The sequence below is a fragment of the Lissotriton vulgaris genome, unplaced genomic scaffold (assembly GCF_964263255.1).
Source record: "Lissotriton vulgaris unplaced genomic scaffold, aLisVul1.2 SCAFFOLD_428, whole genome shotgun sequence".
In the NCBI taxonomy this organism is placed as follows: domain Eukaryota; kingdom Metazoa; phylum Chordata; class Amphibia; order Caudata; family Salamandridae; genus Lissotriton; species Lissotriton vulgaris.
In genome coordinates this window covers 1,258,763-1,285,195 of record NW_028254502.1, presented here as the reverse complement: position 1 = coordinate 1,285,195, position 26,433 = coordinate 1,258,763, and the positions used below count along the sequence as shown (strand labels likewise).

General features: G+C 45.2%; 1 protein-coding gene across 1 annotated transcript in view; it reads left to right on the top strand.

Moving 5' to 3' along the window:
* Nucleotides 1–26,433, top strand: part of LOC147659522 (uncharacterized) — a 74,302-nt gene that overhangs the window by 553 nt on the left and 47,316 nt on the right. The window lies entirely within an intron of this gene.

Sequence of the window (26,433 nt, the reverse complement as noted above, 5' to 3'; positions counted from 1 at the left end):
CATCCTATATCAGAGGCACAGGTGTGGATTGCTTGACATCGATAACATTTCTGCCATAAATATGCACAGCATAAGTGACACTAATTAATACTTCAAAGATGGAACAGACATTATCTGCGACGTCAGAGGAGAAGGGACGTAGGAGGGCGCAGGGAGACTGTTCCCTATGCTTCATATATGTCCTTTTGGTGATCAGTGCAGCGCGAGGTGCGTGGATCTTGAGTCTGAGTCGGTATATATGTATATGTGTATGTGTATATATATATATATATATATATTTTTTTTTTAACTGTTTCTTTATTCAGATCTAGGTTTTCCCGAAAGCCCTGTGTACGCAGAACACCAGTTATCCAGTCGTTGGGTTGTTATATACATCAAACAAATCACTGCATTCTGGCAGTTGTAAACTTAATCTGCTTCAGTTGAGGTAGAGAGGCTAACGCATATGATAACTATATTATGCACCAAGGAAATAAGAATAGAGTTTATGGTGTGAGGTGTTTGTGGATCATCAATACGTTGATATATGTCTATATATCAAATATGGGATACGTCAAGCCATTGGACTAGATAAGCATTTTTGGGATAAATTGGTTGTAAATTGCCGTTTCGCAGTCCCTCACCCATTTTTTTTGCTAGAAAAATTTCAGCGAATATTGTGGTATTTCTTATTGCCAGACCTGCCAGCTCGCATTAGGCCCTGGTGTGGTTAAGTATATTGGCACTGTTCGTACAGTCATCTACTAAACACCTGATATCACACTGCGAACACAAGGTGAGATGGAGACTCGTACACTGAGTGGATTTCAAGTCCATTGCGTGGAGGATCTGCATGATTTTAAGTATTTACAGGTTTTGCCGCCTCACCAGGCATTGCAGGTGATCTCAGGATCCTTTGTGTGCCAGCCTCAGGGACCCACTGACACTCCTTCACCCTGCCCCCTCCCAAGGATGCTCTTTCAGTGATGGGCTCAAATCCATGCCTAATCAGGGTCCATTCCTCCAAAGGGTTCTCCTCTCACCCGTAGGCCCCGATGGTGAACTTTTATTTCGAGGTTGAAAGGTTTGTATTGTGCCTGTCCTGCACTCCATTTTACCCTCTTGTTGTAGCTGGGGTAATTTAAGAGCAAAAACCAAGTGAGAGGTAGTTGCGTTTAATTTAGTGGTGCTTAATTTCAACAAGTTTAAATATTGTTGTAAAATTGTTTGCACCATTTTTCCACTTTGAACCAATATCTAAATAATTATATAGGAAACGAAGTGAGCAGTGCAGTGCTCAGGCTTACCTGTTTAAAAGAATATTTCCTGTGTGTAAATGTAGAATTACAAATTATGGTAGCTTATATATAGTTGAAATGGGGAACAGCAACTTGTGCACCAGTGAGGACATTTTTGTCTTCAGCAAGAGCATATATGTGCCCAAGAACGATATATTAATCTGTTAAAAACAAATAGAATATGTTTAAAAATATTTATATATCCAGTACTCCTTCGCGCAATAAGAACACTCCACACATCTCTCTTAAGTAGCATAAAAGGTCACTTTTATTTTAGGACAGTCAAAGACAGACTCCAACCATTTCATTTTATTAAATAATCACACCTTCTGAATTTTTCCCCAATCTTTTTATATACTGGTTTTCGCATCACAAATTCCCCAACAATTTTATCATTTGTCAAAACTCCAAAACTGTTTAATTCCAACCAATGTTTTTCCTTCAAACTTTTCCTTTCCCACCTACCCCCCCCCCCCCACCCCCAGAGGGAAAGGATACGTCCGCACTAGACTATCCTATCCCCAAAAAACACGCCTAAAAGAAAAATATCACAATTGAAGAACTGTCAAGACTGCCCTAGAGTGACATCCTTTTGTTTTTTTTTTTTTAAAGGGGGGACAAGAAAAGTTTACACAAAAAACCCCACCATTCCTCAATGGGACGGGTGGTTGGGACAAAAAACACAAGCGCCACAGCTCCTTCACTTTGCACGAGTGACGTCGCGTTCCCGCTCCAACCCTGAGCCCCACAAGCCCCTCCCTCTTCCCAGGCTGACCCAAACGCGTCGCATGGACCGTTCTACCGCGCGACCTATCCCAGGGAGACACCGGCTCACGCCAGGTTCCCCCGGGACCCATTGCGCAATAAGAACACTCCACACATCTCTCTTAAGTAGCATAAAAGGTCACTTTATTTTAGGACAGTCAAAGACAGACTCCAACCATTGCAATTTATTAAATAATCACACCTTCTGATATTTTCCCCAATCTTTTTATATACTGGTTTTTGCATCACATATTCCCCAACAATTTTATCATTTGTCAAAATTCCAAAACTGTTTAATTCCAACCAATGTTTTTCCTTCAAACCTTTCCTTTCTCTTTCCCACCTACCCCCCCCCCCCCACACACCTCCAGAGGGAAAGGATACGTCCGCACTAGACTATCCTATCCCCAGAAAACACGCCACCCAGGAAAACCAAGGTGTTTTCCTGCCCCACCCACCCCACCCCCCCTCACCAACAGCTGACATAAATCAAAACCCCTTGCTAGAACACCACAAATCAACTCCCCAAAACTTCGCCAACAGATCCCGTAATTCCATTAGGTAATACACCTGCCCCATCTGAGACAGATGCACCCCATCCCATCTGAACAAATGAAGGTCCTTTCCTGAAAAATGTTCATGAGCCAATACAGTAATGCCCATTGCCCTGCAATACATTTTCATGGCTCTATTCAGCTTCCGGCGAGCTTTCTCCACTGCCGAATGCTCACGAGCCCCCCTCCATTGGTGCCGGTACACAAATTCTGTCCAGACAACCGCTGTGCCCACCCAATTATTTTTGAGTACCGCTAAGTCCAATTTCATTTGTTGAATCAATGATAGGCCCGATATTTCGACCAGGTCACCTAAATGGATTATTAAAAGATCAGTAAAGCCCCATTCCTTAGCCAGTTTTGACAATAACGGGAAAAGGTCTCTCCACTTCAAACCTCCCACCCCTTTCCACAATACCTCATGGTCTTTCCCATGCAAACCCAAGGCCCTTCCACATATCTGCTGTTCCTCAAACACTGATGACCACTTCACCAGAGAGTGGCCCACAATCCATGTCCTCTTTTTTTGTGGAAAAGACAAAACTTGACCTACAGTAAAGAAACAAAAATGAGCTAGCGTAAAAGAAAAAATACTGTACTCATTGACGCACATATCTATAGCAACAGTCAGATTTCCACCGCCCAATGTGTTGCATTTCCTCCATCCCCCAACCCAATCTGGCAGCCTCTGTAGCAGCACCTATTCGAAAAGAATGCGTTCCATAACACAGTGGATTTTTACCCACCCATAAACCTTTTCTCAGTACTGCTAACAATTGAAAACAAGATATCTGACCCCCATCAGCATGACAAAATATGACTCCAGCCCGGAAAACAGGTGACTTTAAAAATGACTCCCATTCTTCCAATGGACAACACCCCACTCCCACCCAGTTGTATCCAAGTACCTACCCCTTTTGGTCTGTCTTTGACTGACGTAACCTGATCCGTAAAACTGTCTCATTTAAAACTTGTATATCAGACGTGTGTATCCCATTCTGGTTCCGCAAACCCAACAATTCCGAAACCCGTAAAGCACCAAAGAACATCCATATCATACACAACCTGAACCTAACCAACTCCCATTCATTGTAACAACATCTAGGCAAAACATCTAATATGCCTCGTAAGAGTTCGAAAGTAATAGGTTCCCGCAATTGCAAGGAATGGACTTTGGTCCTACCAAAACCCTTTAACATTCTGCGTAACAAAAAACCCACCCGTACTTCTTTTCCTAACAGCAACTGACTATAAAAGGAAATGCCAGCAAGTTTGCCGGAAATCATTGTGTGTGACAAACCTTTGTCCATCAAATGCAACACAAAACATAACATGAACTGCTCGTAACCCACAGCCGCACCACCTTGATCCTGCGAAGTAGCATAAATTAGAAATTCAGACCACGCTTGCTGGTAACTTCGTCTTGTGGACCTAGCAATGGAGTGTTCCACCAAGTCAGCAATCCTCACTCCCCCAGGTCCCAGATGTCCAAAGGAAGCTCCGTCTTGCATCTGTCTGCGTTTGGCGCCAACGCTCAAAACTTCTGCCAATTACGAGACAGAGCATCTGCTATTGAGTTATTCACACCGGGTATATGCTTGGCTCTAAAAACAATGTTGAGTTTAAGAGTTTGCAACATGAATGCACGTAACAGTTGCAGCACCCGCACATCCTTAGCCCTCTGCCCATTGACCAAGCTTACCACTGCCATATTGTCAATGTAAAAGAGTACAGTTCGGTCCTTGAACTCCTCTCCCCATACCTGCAATGCCACCAGTAGCGGAAAAACTCCAAGAAGGCGATACTACGGCCCTGTGATATCCAATGTTCCGGCCAACTCTCCGCGCACCAGCGCCCTTCCCAAAAAAGCCCAAAACCTTGAGCCCCTGCCGCATCCGAAAAAATCTGCACCTGCCATACGTTGTCATCTTCCACAAAGTTGATCGACACCCCATTGAATTCATCCAAAAAACGCAACCAAATGACCAAGTCTTCCTTCAATTTTTTAGTCAAACGTATGCGGTGGTGTGGCAGGGAAGCACCCGACATAGCAAAGCCAAGCCGTCTGCAGAAAGTCCTTCCTGCCCTCACTACTCTACAGGCAAAATATAGAAACCCCAGCAGCCGCTGAACCTGCCCGAGCTCGATCTTCCTTGCACTAAGAACTTCTCGCAAAAAGGTCCTGATTTCCTGTACCTTCTCCAGGGGAAATCTAGCCACCATTGCTTCCGTATCGATTTCAATGCCCAAAAAGACCAGTTTAGTGGCTGGACCCTCCGTTTTATCTGGAGCCAAGGGCACTCCAAATTCTGTTGCCATAGTTTGAAAACAAGCCAACGCCCTGCTGCATTGCTCACTCCCCGCCTGTCCAATAAACAAAAAATCATCCAGGTAGTGACAAACTGCTGTATGACCAGACCTCCGTACTACACACCATTCCAAAAATGTGCTGAAAGCCTCAAAAAGAGAACAAGAGATGGAACAACCCATGGGCAATACACGATCAACATAAACGTCCTCAAAAAACATCCCAAGCAGCTCGAAATCCAAGGGGTGGATGGGCAGCAACCTAAAAGCCGCTTGAATATCACTTTTTGCCTGCTCCGCACCCACTCCCGCCAGGCGAACCAAACGCAAAGCATCATCCACCGAGGCATAGTACCGCCGCATCCTCCGATGCAATGAAGTCATTGACTGACTTGCCCTCCGGCCAAGACAAATGGTGAATGAGTCGAAATTCACCCTGGGCTTTCTTTGGAATAACCCCCAAAGGCGAGACCATCAAATTGGGCAGGGGACACCTACTAAAAGGACCCGCAATCCTACCCAGTTCCACCTCTCTACTCAACTTGGCTCGCACCACCTGAGGTAAGTCTTTTGCTGATTTTAAATTGTCAGCCCAACGCTGCTCTCAAGGACCTTGGTATGCAATACGAAAACCTACTCTAAAACCCCAGAACAACTTAACTGCTGCCGCCCTATCCGTGTAGTCCTCCAGACAGCTTAACCTGGCTTGAAGCTTAACTGGGGTAGGAGCCTTTTGGGATAAGAGGTGGAAGGGCTCCCCTGCCTCTCTGCCCCTTCCCGGATCCCCATGGTGATGATTGGGGAAGCACTGAAATACGGCATGTCTACCCCCACACTGAACACACTCATGCTTGAATTTGCAGAATTGCCTGACACAGGCAACCCTATTGAAGCTACAACATGCTCCCGTGGCAGGCAACTGTGCTCTTCCAATTCCACCCGCCCCCATTGGAGCGGGACGCTGGAGAAAGGGCCGATATGTTATAGGGAGACCACTTGCCGTATGGATAGTCGCTGAGGAGTGATGCACTGACATCCATTGAAGCCAGAGCTCCTGGTCCACTTCCCCCCACGGCTTGTCGTTGAAAAGACTCAATCTGGCCCTAAATTCTTCATCTTAGTTAAGCCAGGCATAGCCCCCCACCTGCAAGTGTGCCCTCCTAATGATGTCAATGTATTTAAACATTGCCACCGCCCTCTCCGGATACCACTCACAGTATACACTAGCATAAATTATAAAAGCGGCCGTCCAATTTTCTATATTCTTAGGCACTTTAGGGCAGCGTGACAACTCCATCTCTTCTTCCTTTGACCCTTCTCTAGTAGCTTACAGATCTCTACGCAATAAACGGAAAACATCCACATAATCGTGGCTCCAAATTTTTTGTCTCGTCCTTTCCGACAAGTGTGTGCCCAAGGGCATGGCCACTCCCATATAGGGTAATCTTGTCCGACCACACCCTTGAACCCCACTTTGCAAAGTACTAACTATAAAGTGACTGCAAAAAATCGTTTGATTTCACATGAGCCCTTGTCACATAAACTAAAAAAAGGGAAGAAAGTTTACATAAGGGTAAGAGGCTCAGCATATAAAAAACCTTATGGTGTTCATTCTCAGTTTTTTTGTTAACGTTACATATAAATCCAGGATGATTAAAAAATTGCTATTAAAACCAAGTGTGCAAATCTTCTGTAGTATTTAATCCATGTGGGCTCTTACTGTCCAATTCAAGGATATGCCTAGTTTCTAGCCGCCTTAGTGTGGCATCCCTGTTCCCTCCTCGTCTCATTGGGGTAACACAGTTTATTACATAATATTTTAGATTGTCTAAGTTATTTATATGGACCTCTCTAAAATATCGGGCCACTGGATGCGTGGTATCGTTGTTAGTTATGGCCTGTATGTGCCCGAGCGAGTAGGTAGTTATAGTTAGGACCTAGTTTCCATATTACAAGCGTTTTTTGATTTGCCAATACCTTTGGCCCTGTTTGACGAATCTTGGTCAAATTTACAAAACTAATGGCCCGCTCCGGTCAGCTCCTGTCTTGAAAGTGTCGGGGTGATTAGTGAAACGGGGGGGGACGAGAAAAAAGGGAGGGTCCCAAGACGCATTTTCTCCATGTTAATTTCCATAGGAACTTTTGTTGCGGCTACAGCCCGAACAGTTGAATGGAATTATACCAAATTCAGCAGAGAGGTAGCTGTTGTAAATCCGTTCAGTAGTTCCTGATAAATTAAAAAAATAAAAATATCGATATCTGGTGGCCGGGAAGGATTCGCGAACCCTCCTGAGCACGAGCTTCATTTTGATTGGCTGTCAACACTCCAAACCAGGATGCGTTGGCAGCCATCTTGTGACTCGGTAAAACTTTTAAATTATCATTTAAAAAACCAAAAGACGTTATAGTTGTTGGACATTTCACTCGTACAAAACCAGAAAAATTCAGCTGTTCTAGTTAGTTGAGGTAACTATACCTTGTGCCCCCGCAATATTACATCACTCACGACATGGTCAGTGACATCACTGATGACATCTCAAATGACCTTACTGATGACGTCATCCACGTCAAAATCTGATGCACCTCCTCACAGCCTAATATAACCTTTGGCAGTGTGTATTTTAGAGTGGATGTATCATTCTCGAAACCATAGACGCACCAATACCAGTTATTACCCACTCACTGATTCCTAGGTCTACAAACACATCCACTGCCTCATCCATACAGTCACTCATACATGCAGTCACTCATCACTAACGCGTACTAACTCTCTTATACAAGCACTGACACAATCACACACTCATCCATACAGTCACTCACAATCACTCACTCATATATAATCATTTATATACTCCAACACTCACATATACTGCCTTTCACATATGTAGTTACTCACACATGTACCACTGAGACATCCATTCACTCACCAACAGCCATACGCACACACTCACCCACCTATACAGCCCCTCACAGAAGCACTGTTGAACCCATACACCCAGTGAATCACCCACTCACACATCCATGCAGGGAGTCACACACACACACCCACACAGGCACCCATTCAGTTACTCAGACAACCAATCAAAACCCATATAGACACTTGTGTATCTACTCACCAACCCAAGCAGCCACTTACACACCAACTGACAGACTAATACAGACATTCATACAGATTAGTCAATCACCCATGTATTAGTAAGACACGTTTAATCACTCATTTATACAGTAAGTCATGCACCTAATAAATCATCCCTTCAGGCAATCATACACCCACTCATTCTTCAATACACCTTGATAGATATTCCAAAAAGTCACACTCTCGTCCTTTAGATGAAAGGACAGTGCGAAGTACGGACTCAGGATAGCGTGTTCAAAAGTTTGTTTATTCAGCAATGGCAAACAAAAACAATGTCTCTCTGTCTATATATATATATATATATATATATATATATTATAGTTTGGACCTATTTTCGAAATGAAATCTGCAACATTCTATTTGGAATAACTTTGGAGCAGGTTGACGAATCATCGCAGAATTTTCAAAACTAATGGCCCACTCCGGTCCACTCCTGTCCTGAAAGTCTCGGGATGATTCGTGTAGCGGGGGCTGGGAAAAATGGGGGGCCCAAAACGTTTTTTCCCCATGCAATTATCCATAGGGACCTTTAGCCGCAGCTACAGCCCGAACTGCTGAACGGAATTACACCAAATTTGGCAAAGTGGTAGTCTTCAGTTCAGACTCGTGCCTTTTGCTTGAATGGTGTAAATCCGTTCAGTAGTTCCTTAGAAAATGACATTTAAAAGTACATATATATGTATGGCCGCGGTAGATCCGCGCACCCTGCCGTGCACGAGCTGTATTCTAATTGGCTGTCAACACTCCAAATCAGGAAGTATTGGCAGCCAGAACCGAGGCACAAGAAACCTATAAAAAAACGAAAAGGGGGCAGGGTAGAAACACCCTGACCCCCTAGGCCTGCTCAGGGGGTCCCACAAGGACCCCCAGGGCCCAAACATACCCCAGAAATATGCAAAATCCGCGCTGGGTCCGCGGATCTTGCCGATGTAAAAAAAGAAATGCGGGCTCCCGCGCTATATTAGATATTAGCCCCAGGGTGGGGCAAATCCCGGGGGCAATGAGTTAGTTTAGGTGGGGGGTCCAAAGGGGGCCCCAGTCCCAGGGACCGCCACCCCGGGCTTTATTATAAATTGTGCGGGTGGGGGCTCATAGCCCCCCCAGCTCCGGGGTCCGCTACCCCGGGGCTTTGAACATAAGAGGGTGGGAGGCTCAAAGGCCCCCCAAGCCCCGGGGATAACCACCCCCGGGGCTTTTTGCTAATATATGCTGGGGGGCTCATGCAGCCCCGGGGACCGCCACCCCCAGGGCTGTTTTTTTAAAAATGTAAGACACCTGTATGGGGGGGCTTGAGCCCCCCCCCACACCCCCTCCCCACATGCCCGGGGACGGCCACCTCCCCGGGGCACTAAGTTTTAAATTTGGGGGTCCCCAGGGCTTGGGGGACCACCACCCCGGGGCTTTTGAAATGGTGCAAGGGGGCCGTGCGGCCCCCCTCCTGGAGCCCTGGAGGGCCCTGGGGACCGCCACCGCCCAGGGCCGGCTCCTGCAGTGTCCTGGGGTGCCCACCCCAGGGACACTGCCGTTTGCAATGGCAGGGCGGGAGCCTCGCGGCTCCCACCCTGTCATTGCAAACTGCTTTGCTGTTTGTAATAGAGAGCAGGAAACCTGCTCTCTCTTCCAAATAGCAAAGCAGATTGCTTTTCCACATGGGGAGCAGTATGTTAGCTGCTCCTCATGTGGAAAAGCAATGCCAGCTCTCGCAGGATGCGGGGTGCCGGCTGGGACCGTGGGGGGATTGGGGAATCCCCCCCCCCCACAATCCCCAGCGGAGTGGGCCAGCCCTTGGGGATGGGTTCCCTGGGGCTACAAGTGGCCCAGGAGGAGGGCTACGCGCCCCCTCCCCAAAATGAAAAAAAATTAAAATAAAAAAAGGCCGGGATGGGGTCCCCGGGGCCATAAATGCCCTAAGGAGGGGAGCAAGGCAGCCCCTCTCCTATATGGAAATCATAAAAAAAAGGGGGATGGGGTCCCCTGGGCCGATAATGGCCTTGGTAGGGGGGCCGGGCGGCTCCTTCCCGAATTGTTTATTTAAAAATATTAATTGGGGAGCAGGCCCTGGAGGATGGGGTCCCCAGGGCCAAAATATTACTAAAAGAAGGGGAGCCACACAGCCCCCCTTCTTAAACCAAAAGAAAAAGACCGGCATTGTGCCGGAGGCCACACCCCCTTTTCTGTAGCCCCTGGTGTGTTTGCAGAGGGGAATGAATTCCCCTTGAATACTGGGGGCCCCTGGGGGCCAACTAGCCCACCAGGAACCTCCAGTATGCTCCATGGGGCTGCGTTGCAGAGAGGTGTTTAGAGGCCACGCCCCTTTTTACACCTCTCTGCAACGCAGCTCTGTGGCGCTTACTGGAGGTACCTGGTGGGCTAGTTGGCCCCCAGGGACCCTCTGGATTCAAGGGGAGTTAATCCCCCAACTTAAAACGCGCCACGGGGTGCGTTTGCACAGTGGTGAAAGGAGGGGGCGCGCCTGAGTTCATATGTGTGCAAACACACCCTGTGGCGCAGTTTAGTTGGGGAATTAATTACTTGTCAATCCTTAGGGTCCCTGGGGGCCAACTAGCCCAACCGGTATCTCCAGTATGCACAAGGGAGCTGCGTTGCAGACAAGTGTTCAAAGGCCACGCCCCCTTTTACACCTCTCTGCAAGGCAGCTCTGTGGCGCTTATTGGAGGTACCTAGTGGACTAGTTTGACCCTAGGGACCCTCAGGATTCAAGCGACTCAATCTCCCAACTTGACACGCGCCACAGGGCGTGTTTGCACAGTGGTGAAGGGACGGGATGGTGTAAGAAAGTGGCTCTATATATACTGGACCGAAGTAAAATCAGCCCAACTACGAATTCCAATTTACTCATCTGTTATTAGGAGAGATCTAAGTGCTGCATCTTTGAGCCCAGTACTGATCCAGAAAAGTAATTCTAACCGTACTTACCAGTAACTTGAATTTCCTTCCATATGCTAACATTGACTGGTTTCACTTGGAAATTCTTCAAAGTGTGGAGTTTTGGAACTTTAAAATATTCCTCTAAAATCAGCCGAACTACGAATTTCGATTTACTCACCTGTTAGCAGGATAGAACCCAGTGCTGCATCTTTTAGCCCAGCACTGACCCTGAAAAGTAATTATAACCATACTTACCAGTAATTTGTATTTCCTTCCATAAGAATTAATTGTCTGGCTTTCACCAGAAAAGTTTCTAAGTGTCTATTTTCACAAACTACAAATATTCCTTAAAAAGCGCCTGTATGACTTAAACGCATTCTTTCAACTGTTTACAGGAGATGCACCAGTGCTGCATCCAGGATCCACCACTGAGTAAGAAAAAGTAATGATAACACTACTTATCTGCTAAGTGAATTTCCTCCCATGGGATAACATTGGTGATTCTATGTGAAAAAGTTTCTAAGTGTCAACTTTTAAAATACAATAATATTCCTTAAAAATCACTACTGTAACCAAAATGCTTTTACTCAACTGATTACATGAGATGTCCCAGGACTGAATCTAGGATCTAGTCCTGTGGTTAGAAAAGTAATCCATAAAGTAACTAATTGCATTTAACTAGAAATTCATATTGAGCTCAATGTTGCATAGTGTTTGAAATTATGTTGCCCATTGCAACAACTTAACTACTGTAAGTCTATTGCCTATTTGCAAAGGATTTAAACTAAAATAGTTCGTTCTGAGAAAGTATATATTGTAATTTAATGTATAATGTTATTGTAATGTAATTTAACCCCTTCAGCGCGGCGCGAATTTTCGCGCTGTGCTGAAGGTTCTAATGAGCCTATCGGCTCATGACGGAACGGTTCTGTCATGAGCACAGCTCAACCGACGCTCATGACGGAACCGTTCCGTCATGAACATGGAAGGGGTTAAAAAATAAAATATCTAAAAATAAATAGTTAAAAAAATGTAAATCAGTATCAAAAAAATAAATATAACCATTAATACATTTAAAAATTGTCATTTACAAAACCTTTGAAATTCACTGAAAAAACATAGGTTTCAGACATGTTATAGTTAGGAATTAGCATTTAAAAACCTTAGAAATTCACTGAAAAAAACATAGGTTTTAGGGGTGTTATAGTTAGCTGGACATTTCACTCATACAAAACCATTGAAATTCCTATGTTATAGTTAGTTGTACTCACTATAACTTTCGTGCCTGCAATCCACTGCTGATGATGTCCCATATTACATCATTCATGACATTGTCAGTGACATCACTGATGACATCTCAAATGACATCACTGATGACATCATCCACGTAACAATCTGATACATCTCATCACACACTAGTACAACTTTTCAACACTCATTATAAAATATGGAGTACCATATTTGAAATCATTCACAAACCAATACAAGTTTCTAAAAACCCACTCAGTGATTCCTGCATCTACACACACATCTAAACACATACCTATAGATTCACTCATACATGCTAACAAAGATCAATAGAATACTATTAAATATACTTATACACCTACATGGACATTATACACATCCTATTCACTTATGCAGTCATCCTACTCACTTTTGCAAACAATTGATTATACTTAAATTTACTAAGCTACACGTATACAAACACAACTTTATTTATTTATATAGATAGTAAGTCATACTTAGCGTGTTATAAAATTACTATCACACGTATACAGTTTTCGATAGTCACTCATGCAACCACTGAGTTTTATGTATACTTATTTATAGACAACAACTGTCACATACACTGCCTTTTATATTTCTAGTTTGTTGGACATGTACCATTGAGAAATATATTTACTCATCACCACACCCATAAAGAGATTCACTCACCCAAACAACTGTTTCCACATACAGTCTTAAGCTCATATACCTACTAAATCAACTATTTACACATCTTTGGCAGTCTCACACCTCCCACCCAACCACACACACATTCACTATCCAATAAAAAAACTCACTTAACTAATAAGTAATAGAGACTTTCACATACCTAGTAACCAATTTATGTACTAGTTTACGCAACAAGAGATAGAGTGATACAGATATTCACACAGTTTAATAACTATCCCATATATTTAGTGAAACACTTTAAATTAGTCAGACAGTCAATCATAGTGCTACTAAATCCTCCATCCAGACACTTATACATTCACTCAGTCTTCAATGCAGATTGCTATATATATATAATACTTATTTAAATATCGAACTAAACCACATTCAATGGATGATGCCATCAGTAATGTCATCAGTGGTGCCATTTTAGATGTCATTAGTGATGTCACTGACCATATCATGATTGAGGTAATATGTGACATCATCAGCAGTGGATTGTGGGCGCGCGAGTTCTAGTGAGTACAACTAACTATAACGGAGGAATTTCAATGGTTTTGTATGAGTGAAATGTCCAGCTAACTATAACACCCCTAAAACCTATGTTTATTTCAGTGAATTCCTAAGGTTTTTTAAATGCTAATTCCCATGTCTGAAACCTATGTTTTTTTTAACTGAATATATATTTATATATATATATATCACACCACATCCCTTCAGTTGAAGAAATCAGAGGCCAGAGGGGGTTTCAAGGCAGGTAACACGCTTTATTAAAATGTCCCATTGGCGGCGAATGCATTTCGGCAAACTGCCTTCCTCAGCGCCCTGCACTGTAACGAGTCCTTCTCCCAACTGCTCCAATCCTGCTTCTAAATGCGTGCTCGCACCATAATCTCCTCCCCCTGATGCAATCGGCACACCTGTTATTGCTTGCGATGTATGCGCTAGACTACAACTCCCAGAAAGCATTGTGTCAAATGACTGGGTTGGTGGCGTGGGGGAGTAAAATCAGTAGGTAAGTGCTTGCCTGCAGGTGGGTGGTGATGGAATCCTCAGAACATTTTAAAATCCACGGCCACTGCCTCAAGTCCCCTCGTACTGCTGCAGCCAGTCCCAACAAGTCAGCGATTGGGCAGGGGCAGTCAGGTAGAGACATAGCGCCCAATGGAGGTGAAATATATATATATATATATATATATATATATATATATATATATATATATATATATATATATATATACCCAACTACTTGTTCATATATATATATATATACTTTTTAGAAACACTCAGTCACTGGATGATGTAATCAGTGATGCCATTTTAGATGTCATCAGTGATGTCACTGACCATGTCATGAGTGATGTAATATATGTGCATTGTGGGGATCTGAGTTATAGTTAGCTCAACTAACTATAACAGCCGAATTTCTCTGGTTTTGTACGAGTGAAATGTCCAACTAACTATAATGTCCCTGAAACCTGCGTTTTTTTCAGTGAATTTCTATGGGTTTTTTTAAATGCTAATTTCTAACTATAACGTCCCTGAAACCTATGTTTTTTTTCAGTGAATATATATACACACACACACACACATAGATTGAGAGTACACTGAGACCTGTATATTAAAGAAGGTCTACAACTGTAGCCACTTCCACTGTACCATACACATACCCAACTACTTGTTCATCCCTTTGACTTCACCCCATAATGTAATATCAGGTGATAGGTCGTGGTAGATGCTATATGAAGACTAAGTTGAAGGCTTCAGCAACACGAGAACTGCATCAGAATCCTAGATTTCCCACTTTACAGAATTGTGTCCTTTGATTCTCTCCCTTATTTGGAGAGTAAATGGTTTGTTAGTCAAATAGTGGGCTCAAGACACAAGAAAATGTTTTTGAAAAAAGGAGCCATTATGACATTAAGCATCCTCTTTAAACCACTCAATAACTAATCCAACAACTATACAATTTGTAAGCTTCATTAAACACAACTACGATTTTGAGATCCATGAGGTTTTAACTACATCTTCACATTTAAACTGAAATGTTATTTTACATAGGTGAGAAACATATTGGGGTCTCGACACCACGAAGCCCACAAGAATGACATTTCAGGGATTTGGGTAATCACATAATATTTAACATTCACAAGTGTTCAATTCTGTTGAAGTCAATTTGTGAAGATGAGACAAATTAGCCTTGTGAGATTATTTTGGAAAGTGTGATGGAGTTTTTAGAGCAGATACATTTGGAATGTTATGGCAATTTACGTTTTCAGCGCTACCGTTCAGACACTGAGTTGTGCAGCATAACTCTATATATTAATAGGTTGAATGCTGAATTATGAGTATTATGATTTTAGCTAAGGAAGTGCTAGGAATTAAATCTTTTCTTCAATAAAGTTATCCTTTATTTTCTGTTGGTAATTTATTCCAGATGGTGCAGCAGTTTTGGGCTGTCATTTCTGTTGCCTGATGAACAGAACCCTAGTCACGAAAAAACTCACAAAAATGTTGGCAGGGATTTGCTCACTTAAGTGTACTTTTATGCGTTTTTTGTTCTTATGGGAATGTCGTGTGATATTTTATAATGGCTCCAATTCTCCCTGTGCGGAGGTTTCCATAGCAGAGAATTTAGCACAGAGGAATGGAGCCCCCTGTTAAAAGTCCAATTTTTTTTCTCCACTGGGTATACATTTTCCATTACACCCCAACAAGTCTGGAGGTGATCCGATCCCCCTTTCATCCCAGAAGTGAAGTTACTCCAGCCGTTGCCGCGAGCTGACCTCCAACCATTTCCATGCTGAAAAGGGCTCATATAGGAGTTTGGTAATGCCCACAAATGTAAGTTTGAAAGTGTACCAAACTTTCAAGGTATACCATTCTTTAGGACACCAACGTCCACCCCTTGAGTGGAATTACCTACTACGAATTTATCTGTACTCTTGTTGGAAAAATCACACTAGTAAAAGCCTTTGTGGATTCCTGAAACATGTAATTTCGACCATAAATGAAGGTTTATGCCTGATTGAAATTAGCTTTGTGAATAGGATGCAAAGTCTAACTGTAATAGGATGCTCCACCAACAACCTGTCTTCAGACCTAATAAAATATGTTCGATCCATGGACTCTGAACTAAAGCCGTAAATACTGGATTCTGCAGTCTTTGAGATCTTTGAATAAAATGCTTTTGAAAGTTCTAACTAATGTCGAAAATCCACTGGCATCATTTACAAAATTGTCAGTGGGGCACAAGTACTCTTTAAAGATACAGAGGCCAGAAGTCTGTCTGGTCAAGAGAGATTCTGTTCTCTGATACCGATTCTAACCTCTCTGGATAGCTAGCTGAAATTGGTGGGATAAGTAAGATGAGCCTAAATGCTACAGGAATTAATACATTGTGCACAATAGACTTTTAAAAAATATGTTAATTGGTACTCCTATGGTGCAACACTATACAAAGGTCAGCGGAGTACTGTGTATATTGATTGGAAGAAAGATTATCAACAGTGTGGTGTTTCTCTTCAACTGTTATCCATTGTCTAGGCTTAAGATTTTTCTGTTGATGGTGGGCCTAATTTTCATTGAAGAGATGGGGGGTTCCTCTAATTTGAGAAGAGGGTGACGATAGGAGTCAGATCTGTGCATGAATGTTATTCCAGATTCTAGGTGCGTACGTTTTCTGGTCTTCTCCTGTTGCACTTCTTGGTTTCCAGTCAGGCGATATCAAGGTTGCTTATGTTGCGTTGCTATTGGAGATATATATTTTTTCTTCCAGATTGGGTGACCTATAAGTTGTTGCTGCCTTGCAGGTTTTGAAACAAGCCTTTAAGGTGATGCAGACTGGGAGGGGGAGCCAGTGAATTTTTTTCAAACTAGGGAAGTCATTCGGTCTAACTTTGTATTACCTTGTTGAGTCTTACTCCTGCAAGTATGACATCTTCAGTGGGGTTATGCAAGAGTTCACAATGCTAGCAAGCAGGGCATTACCACAGTACCGGTGTAAGTATATCAGAGTTTGAGGGGCTGTTCTAATGTCTGTTTCATAAATGTATGGTTTTGTTTTTGAAGAGTAGAGATAGGTGTGGCAGTCTCACTTTCCTCCCTTCACCTTTCTCAGTACTTCTTCTCCTTATTTCATATTTCTCAGTATTTATTTATTTCACCTCAATTAATAGCATATTCTTTCTACCAGCTGTATTCTCTACGCTTTCCTTTTCATCTCCATTTCACATTCTCCTTTACCCATATTTCTTCAATCTCCTTACCGCCACCTCATTCTTACATTATATCTATCCTGCATCCATCTCTCCCTGTTCCCCACTCTACATCACCCAGTAATTCTCTGACCTTTTTTCCTGGTTTCCTTTCTTTTTTTATATTATTCATTTTATTAAAACAAAGCATCATTGAAATTTACAGTACAGAGGAGATCATCACATCAGTTATAACACATTCGGGGGTACAGAGTATAGGAATGCACATGATATCAGAAACTTTACGGGGATGGGGGTACATCAAAAACAGCGTCTCTAGATGGCACACAGATCTTTCCTCTATACCTATTCCAAAGTCCCCATATCGAAGCCCACTTTCGAGGGCGGCCTCTGGCCATGAAAACAGTCTTCGCACGAAACATACTCCAGTCTAAGTTATTTTTCCAAACCTCCAAGGAGGGAGGCTGTTCGTCTACCCACAACTGGGCAATCAATATTCCTTTTCGCTATCATAAAGCCCAATGTAGCCCATTGCGTCTGTGCATAGTTGAGGTCCGTAGGCTCCCATATGTTGAGGAGGCATCTCCTAGCCTCCGGTAGCAGGGAGACCCCACAGACCTCGTTTACAATACTATGAATCTTACGCCAATATTCAGTGATATACTGACATTCCCAGATGATATGAAGGAATGTACCCACGAGACCACATTTCCGTCTACAGAGATTGGTGTCAGAAAGACCCATATGGACAAGTTGGGGCCCGTGACATAGACCCTGTGTAGTATTTTAAGCTGAACGAGCCGCAGCCGCGCCGGGATTGCAACCATCTTCGGTGAAAACACGGCCAATTGCCAGTCCTTCTATGCCGTCCTGCACCCATCTATCCCTCAACTCCCCCAGCGGATCAGCCCTATGGTTTATTAGCTTCTTAAAGATCAGGGAAATTGTTTTTTCAGGGAGGTGACCATCCAAAATTCTATCTTCAAGAGGCAAAGCCTCCGGGAGATCAGTGTCTACTGGCATAGCCGACTGGAGTGAATGTCGGATTTGAGCGTAACGGAAGTACTCTAGTTTCGATAATTGAAATTTGGCCTGCATTTCCTCGAAGGACTTGATCCTCCCCTTTACCCAGATGTCTCCAATGGTGGAGATCCCTATCAGGTCCCATTTATCAAATCCTTTTGTCCTCCAGAGCTTACCTAACCGCTCTGAGTCAAAAAGCGGGGTGGCCAACTTTAGCTTGTCCTTCCACCCCAGAGAACTTGTGGCATCATGCCAGATACGAACAGCATGTTTAGTTGGGCCGTCAAATTCAACTTAGTCGGCTTAGAGTACAGCGCCCTATTGCATCTACCTCCGGGGAGAAGCCACTTATCCATGGCATAGCCAGGGTCGGCAATGGGACCATACGTTCCATGAATAATTGCTGCCAGCTTGAACGCCCAATAGTACCGCCTGATATCCGGGAGGGCAATGCCTCCGTCATACTAGGGGAGCGTCAGCTTAGCTAAGGCAATACAGGGTCTGCCCTCCTATAGGAGACTACGCTGCAACCCTTCCACCTCATGAAATAGCTGGCTGGATCTACATCAAGGGTATTCTGTAGGGCATAAAGAAAACGAGGCAGAGCCATCATTTTAAAGAGGGCCGCCCGTCTTAACAAAGAGAGCGGGAGTTTCCTCCAGTTGGTGATATCACTCCTAAGCCGCTGAAAAGGGGGAAGGAGATTCTGGGCATATCTGACTGCAGGGTCAAGGGAGATGAAAATCCCCAAATATTTGAACCCATCAGTGTTGATTTGAATGGGACCGTTTCGGGGAGGGACTGGAGGTGCCACCCATAGGACAAACAGAGATTTCCCCCAATTAATGGAAATCCCAGAGTTTTTACCAAAAGAGGCCAAGACATCACAGACGACAAATAGGGATTTCCGGGGAGAAGTTAAATAAAGCAGAATATCGTCTGCATACGAGGAAATTTGGTCCTCCCACTCTGGGGACTACCGAATGCCCCGAATAGAGGGTTCCCAGCATAACCAGGCTGCCAGAGGTTCCAGGGCCAACGAAAAAAGAAAGGGAGAGAGAGAGGGCAGCCCTGCCGAGTGCGCCGACCAAGCTGAAAGGGCGCAGAGACCCGATTATTGACAACTATTTGGGCGAGCGGCTCTGTATACAGTAAACGCACCCAGCCAATAAACTGAGGGCCAAATCCAAAGTTAGCCAGGACAGCCCACAGATAGGACCATTTTACAGTATTGAAAGCCATGGTTGCGTCAAGCGAAACAATAACAGCTGGTTCATGCAGAGTATGGGCTCTGGCTATCACGCCATGCAATCTACGTAAGTTTAGGGCCGTGTTCCTGTGAAGGATAAAGCCCGACTGATCCGGGTGGATCAGTTTGCTTACTACCTTCACCAGCCTATTAGAAAGTAGCTTAGCCAGTATTTTGGGCTCAGGATTAAGTAAAAAAATGGGCCTATAGGAGGTACAGTTGGTTTTGGGCCTACCCACCTTATGAATCACTACCACTGATGCCACTCTTTGATCATCAGGAAGAATCCCCCTTTCCCTGGCCACGAGAAACATGCCCTTAAGATAGGGTGCCAGTTTATCGGGTCTAAGTTTGTAGAGTTCAATTGGGAGCCCATTAGGTCCCAACGCTTTACCCGAGTTCAGGGAGCGGACAGCTTTAGCGATTTCGTCGGCTGTCAAAGCACTATCCATAAAGTTACGGTCTTCAGGGGACAGGCAAGGGAGCTGTATATCACGAAGCAGCAGACGAGAACCATCTTCTGAACGATCGGAGACCGAAGCGTACACAGTTTGGAAGCGCGCCGCAAAGCTATCAACAATACACTGTGGGTCTGTAAGCAAAGCCCCTCCTCTGTGACAAGTTCTGGGACGATGCGGTCAGCCCAGTACTTTTTGTCCAACCAGGCAATGAGTTCCCCGGCCTTATCTCCCAGGTCGTAAAGCCTGCCCTGCTGCTCCCTACCTAGAGCCTTAGCCCTATCAGTGACCAGGGATTTGTAATCGTATTGCTTAAGGTTCAAAAGATGTAGTTTGGCTTGCGTTACTCCCTGTTCCCGCTATCAGTTACAGGGCTTGACCCCTAATGACTGTCTTAAAGGCCTCCCAAAGGGACACGGAGGAGGACACTGACCCCTCATTGTATGTGAAATAATCATCTAAAGCCTTGATAAGATCCTTGCACAGTTTAGGGTTACGTAGATACCAAGGGTTAATGGGGGCCACCCTCCCCGCCGTCCCGGGGGCTACGCACAGCCGAAGCCACAGCAGGGAGTGATCTGAGATACCCCTGGCAAGGTGAGTAACCTAGGATGCCTGAGCTGCCGGTACCATACAATAATCCAAGCGGGAGAGGCTGTTATGGGCGCCAGAGTGAAACGTGTATTGCCTCAGTTCAGGGTGGAGCAACCTCCAGCCGTCAACCAGACCCATTGCATCCATAAAATCGTGCAGCCATTGCATAGTACGCCCCGTATCTCGCGGGGATGTCTGTCCATAACTCCAGAGACAACTGCATTAAAGTCACCCCCAGGATCAAAAGTCCGACCGGCAACTCAAGCATAAGCCTTCCCAGGTCAGCAAATGAAGTACTTTGCAAACCGGGGGGACATAGATAGACAAGAGGGTAATAACACACCCCTCCCACCGACCCGAAACACCAACTTATCGACCCCTATCATCCTCCCACGTGGAATCTATTACCAAGGAAAGCGTCTTTCGAACAAGGATACCTACTCCCCTAGAGCCCGACGTGAACCCTGAATGGTCCACCAATGTATATCCCATTCTGTGCATGGCCCTGCATGAGTTACCTACTAAGTGTGTTTCCTGAAGCAATATCACATCTGGAGCTTGTCGCCTAAGATACTGAAGGACCACACTGCGTTTAATTTTGTCCCCCAACACATTCATGTTCCAACTCAAAACCTTTAGTTCCCTACCCCCATCGTGTTCCGTGAAGAAGAATTGACAACCCTCTGTCTGCAGCATGTTAATCAAGTACAATATTCTGATGCAATAAACTATCCACACAACTGGTGAAACAAACTCCGTTACATAAAAACCCCCACCCCGCTGCCCTGCCCACTAGGCTTAAAATTGCCCACTGAAAAATGCAGAGTGCCTGTCGCCCTAAACATTCAGAAGAAATAACAAAAAAAGGTTCTTAAGGAGATAGAGCACAAGAGCTCCGGTCAGCTCCCAGAGAGTCATAATAATGAGTCCGAAGGAAACACAGTTATTCAATTGTTATGCCTCCCACCCCACCAAAAAATCTCAGGAGACATCACTCCCCACCCGCCAAGTCCATCCCCCCCACCACCACCCAAAACCGTCAAGACATACGACTGAACGTCCATTCAAGAAGGCTGAGCCTCTGCGCCACCATCCCCCCCGTCCGTTGTTGCCGGACAGCCCCGGACCTCAAGCCACTCCATCTCCGGTTGGTCAAAAAACCATGCCCGACCATCCGCCTCAACTCTAAGACGGGCCGGAAACAACATAGAGTACTTCATGCCTCTCTCCCGCAGATCACGCTTCACTGACCAAAAAGGATTTTCGTTGCTTTTGCACTCTTTGCGTGAAGTCAGGGAAGAAGGCAATATTGGCATTTTCATATTTGAGGGGAGCACTGGCCCTTGAACTTTGAAGAATAGCATCCCTGTCACTGTAGTTGGACTTGGTCCAACATGGGCCGCGGGGTAGCACCCAGTCTGGGACGGCCGCCCGGGACCCTGTGTGCCCGTTCAATGACGACAAACCTGCTGAGACCTTTCGGTTGTAAGTGTTTGAGGATGAGATCCTTGACAAAGAGGTCCGGGGCCTGACCCTCTGACTTCTCAGGCACCCCCAGGATGCGAAGATTGTTACGACAAAGGCGTCCTTCATAGTCGTCCAACTTGAGGTCAAAGGCCATACGAGAGTCACGCTGCTCCCTGACATGTGCCTGTAGCTGAGAGACGTCCTCCACAAGACTGGAAGTGGTAAGTTCTACCTGCTTAACCTTTTCATTCAGTTTCCCCATGTCCGCGCGAATCAAGTTGATGTCTATGGCCATTGAGTCCATCTCATGCTCTAGCGAGGTTTTGACCCCAGATATGGCATCCATGATGTCTTTGAGGGAGAGCTCTGGTTCCTCCGCAATCAGTGCCCCCCACCCGAGTCCTCTGACAGCCTTCCTTTCGGCACATCCTTAGTGATGGTATACCGCTCCAGTTTATTGGCTTGTACTGCCTTCGACCCCCTGCCCCTGGTGCCCTTAACACGCTCCATGTCCTGACGGACAGTGCACACTCAGGGGCACCCACAAGAAGCTGCAAGATGTTACTCCCGACCCAGCAGCTATGGACGTAGGTCCTCTACAGACCGCCGCGTCGGGGACAGACAATACACTTCATCCACGGTGTAGATGTTGGAGGGGGTTCCACAGAGGCACACAGCGCAAGGGAATCAGAAATGCAACCAGTTCACCTTCACAGAGGGCCACAGTCCACACCTTTGCAGTGTTTACAGATATTATTCAGTCGATCCCTTGTACTCTTAGTCACTCAGGTCCATGATCCAGCCAGCACTCTTAAACAAAAAAGTTCATCACACTTACGGTTGGCTGACCAAATAGACCGCTGCGCCTCCCTAAGATCAGACAGAGGGAGAGAACATCAAGGTGGGGGGTCCTCCAACAACCCGAAGGCCGCTAAGCAGAACGATGCCACTGAGTCCGGGTCCACCGCTCCACCAAACCCTGAAGCCGTAGCCCCCTCCTGCATCCAGAATAGCACACTCCCCTGGAACTCACATGCAATGGACCTCATGTGCTGCCAACTTTAGTTTCCACCTCTGTGTTGCGACCAATGGGCCCCGCCAGGAGAAGGGGGGACACTGACAAGGCGCAGGGAGGGCCCCAGCTCCAGCCGTCCGCCCCACACCACCAAATCCAGCTGCAGTCGCCACCAGGAAACACAGTCCGTGCCACCAGTATCGCAGGCAGGGTAAATTATACAGCAATGTGGGTGGGGAGGGGGGACTTCACACTGCCATGTGCACAATCCGTGGGGGCCTCAGGAAGCTGCTGTGCCCCCCGCTAACTCAGTGACGTCAAGGAGTCCCTTTAACACAAAAGTGGCCTCGCTGATCGGAAGGCAAAGAGGGAGGGGGGGGCAGATTTCCACAGCAGCCGACTTGTTTTAATCCTCAAGGATCCGCAGGGGGGGAGGGAGGGAACAGGAGGGGAGTCAACAGTCCAACAGGGGCGATGGGGGGTAGATACACAGTCTACCCCTGGGCTGGCACTCGGCGCTCAGAGCAGCATCCGCCTCGGCCGCAGCTGACTCAGCACCCCCTCGGCATCCGCTACTCACAGAAGTTTGCCCGGTCAATTAGGGAGCACAAAGCCACACCAGACAGCCGCGATGCCGGACACAGGCGCCAATCAATTCTTCTAGCACCGCGGCCTGAACCTCCGGCCGAACCGGAAGTCGTTGATTCACGGTCCCGAGCGCTCACTGTGGGTCCAGGCTCTGAAGCCCACACTTGAATGTGCCCCGGCTGCAGCTACAGGACCGCTGAGGAGGCTGCAAACTTCCTGGGTTCGGCGGACCAGGCTCCGCCACAAATCCGGCCCTGGGGGAAGCACTTCGGAAGTCAGGATGGCATTTCAGGATTGATTTCTGGGCTCACCGAGCACGGAGCTCAGAAGCTACGCGGCCTTTCCGATCGCGCCTGGCCACGCCCCCCTCCTGGTTTCCTTTCTTAATATTTTTTTAACACATATTCCTGCCTGTTTCTACTTTCCCTCTACCCTTTCTCGGTTTCTAACTGGTATCCCCATCAGTACCCCACCCCTTTGTTGTATGGGTTTTCCTCTCACTAATACATCTTATTTTCTTACAGGCATATATCATCACATTTACAAATTCATAGCAAACCATATCATCTCTGATTTTGGAAGTACCTGGAAACATGGCTATTCTCTTCCTAACCCTCACCAATCATGCTACCTGCCTTTTCTGTTCAGCGCCTTCTACCAAGAGATCAATTCATTAGGGTGATTGTTGGGCTTTCTAAAATATCCGTAAATAAATCTTACCATTCAGCTTAACTTTAATGGTCTCTCCCACCTCTTTGTTTCTCATCTCCAGTGGAATAACAATAGACCCTGAGCTCCAGAGGACCCCCCTCTGGCACTGTGCAAAAGTGGTAGGCCCCGCGCCAGAGAGCTCTTGACTGGGTCCGGAGCATGGGGTGGAGGGACCGCATCGTATTTGCGCCCCCCCCACTTAAGTTTTGTTACACCACTACTCATCTCTATTCTAGTTACCACATCTCCAGCACCCATATGTTTCTTTTATTCACTTACTCCTCTAGTTCTCATCCTATTATCTTGTTTTTCTTTCTCGTTTCTGCACTAATAACTGACAGTTGCCCTCTCACTTCTACCTTTCTCTTATTTGCCCCTCTCTATTTCCTACCAGTCTCTCTCCCATCCAGTTCCCAGTTTGTTTATTACATCTACTTCTCTTTAGGTATTTGACTTCTATAACTAACAATCCCTTCTTGTTAATCTTCATCTTCTTTCCCTTCTTTCCCCTCTCTCCCTTCTGCTACCCTCTTCCGCGGGTGTTGGCAGAGAGTCATGTTTGGATACAGTAAACCAAGCAATTCTTAATTCACCCATTGCAGCTTGAGGATGTTCTCTCCAGCAGATAGATCCCCTCTGTGGATTGATGACATTTCTGGCTTGTGCATCTGTGACTGTGCAAAGAAACTGTAGGTCACATCTTATTACTCTGTCCCTATAAGATTAACTTGGTAAGAAATGGTTATACCAGATGTTTTGGAAGCACTGCATCAGAAATACTGAAATGCTAAATGTTAATGCAAAAATAGCGAACGTGAGTGGTCCAGTTTGCATTTGAAACTCTTATTCATTTGTCAAATGGGACTAAGGACCATGGCATCATTCTTTTAGATTAAGAATAGGGTGCTTTTACATTTTTTTGTTGCTGCTGACTATTCTAATTGATGGTATGATTATCTGTAATTTGTTCCATAACTTTTTTGGTATGGCATAAGCCAAATACATTTTGCTGTGTATACACAAAGAGAATGGGCTTTGTGTGAATACCCTACAGTCCCTGTCTTGATTAGGGGAGGAACCTTCAGGTATTTTTGTCTAATGTGTACGTCACGTTTTTAGTCAACCTATTGCATTTTGTGCATGTTTACAGTTTTTGCTTGGCAAATACAGGAGTACCTTGCCCATACATTGTAATATATATTGTTTTGTATTTATGTATCAAAAAAACACAGCTATCACGAAATTTTTGTAGTTGTTGTTTAATAGGACCTATTATTAGACTGTTATTTTCACAGTTCAATCATGCCACAATGCACATGGAAATTGGTATAGAAATGATGGAATAATCCCCTAGCAAAGTGCTGCATATTGGGTTTAAGGCACAATGTATGTGAAATAGTGGAAACATAAACCCACAAAATTGTATATAAAGTGAAAAATGACTCTACAATTGTGTTTTTTTGCACTTTGCTCACTTTTTCACCTAGAGTTGTTACAAAACTAGTTTCATCACCAAGCTCTACTTGGAGTATTACATAGAGCAATGGATTTTGCATACTTGGCTGTTTTAGCATCAGGAAAACCTGTCCTTGCTTTTTCGACCAATGTTGTGAAATCTGGTAATATCTCCATCTGGTTTCCCTTCTATATGAGGTCACCCTTTTCCCTGGTGGTCCAGAGTGTAATGTTGTAGTTTTTGCAGTCCATAATACTTACAATGATTAGATGTGCTCATGGACCAAGGGCCTTATTATACAATGCGACACATTTTCTTTATTGGTGTCGGGGGGCACCTTTCAAAAGATGCGCTCGGTGCTAACAAGGAAAGTGGACCGTATTACATTGAATGCAATGCCACACTGGCCTGGGGGCAGCACATTCAAGTGTAATACAGAGCGGCTTTGAAGCACCTTCTCCTAATTTCACTCTGAAAGCGTCAGCCTTCCTGCACGTTCCAGGGGATTAGAGATCACCTTGCAGGCAGGTGCAGTGAGTGACCGCACCTGCCTGCAAGAGGGTGTCTTGGGGTCCATCGGACCCCCTTTCCGACCCTCCAGAGGGCTGCTATCAGTGGTGCACTGTCAGTGTACCTCCTAACAGCTTCTTTGTCTCTGCGCCCGTGTCTATAATAGGGCGCAGATCTATGGGCAACACCCTCTAGTAATAGCGCTGGCACTATCTGTATTACAGAGAGGGCTGCACAAGTGTCTGTGGCCCTTTCTCCAATACCAAAGTGCCCCGGGGG